The sequence below is a fragment of the Aptenodytes forsteri genome, unplaced genomic scaffold (assembly GCF_000699145.1).
Source record: "Aptenodytes forsteri isolate BGI_AS27 unplaced genomic scaffold, ASM69914v1 Scaffold332, whole genome shotgun sequence".
Classification (NCBI taxonomy): Eukaryota; Metazoa; Chordata; class Aves; order Sphenisciformes; family Spheniscidae; genus Aptenodytes; species Aptenodytes forsteri.
Genome location: NW_008794158.1, coordinates 73,108 through 73,596, shown reverse-complemented (window position 1 = coordinate 73,596; position 489 = coordinate 73,108). Strand labels below are relative to the sequence as shown.

General features: G+C 67.9%; 1 protein-coding gene across 1 annotated transcript in view; it reads right to left on the bottom strand.

The window, feature by feature from the left end:
* Positions 1–489, bottom strand: part of LOC103899693 (high affinity nerve growth factor receptor) — a gene marked incomplete at its 3' end in the record, with an annotated part of 13,057 nt that overhangs the window by 7,551 nt on the left and 5,017 nt on the right. The gene's annotated exons all lie outside the window — the stretch shown is intronic.

Here is a 489-nt window from a genome sequence, read left to right as displayed (position 1 = left end):
CCCCAGGCTGTGCAGAGACGGACAGGTTGGGGACGGGGACAGGGACAGAGCTGCGCTGCCCCGCTGCGCCTCAGTTTCCCCTGGGCAGACAGGGATGAGTTGGGAAGAGGGGGCCGGGGCCGGCGGCAGGTGATCCTGCCAGCACCGAGTCACGGCGTGTGCCGTGCGGGGCCGGGGCTGAGCCGCCTGCGGTCTCACCCAGAGAGCGAGTTTTCCGGGTCTTAGCCCCACTCCCCCGTGGGTCCCCACCTTTCCTCGCACCCCACAGTGTCCTGCGACGTGACGGGGAGCACTGACTGCGTCCCCCCCCTCCCCTTTTCCCCAAAGGGGAGGGTGAAGGAAAGCCCCTTTGGGAGCGGGTGCGGGGTTTTCCCACCTGCCCCACTCCAGGGGCTGCTCCTGCGAACCCCAAATTGTCAGGGGTTAAGTGAGGATTCAGACCCACACCGAGGGGGTTTTGGTCCCGCTGACCCCCATGGGAGGGGACCC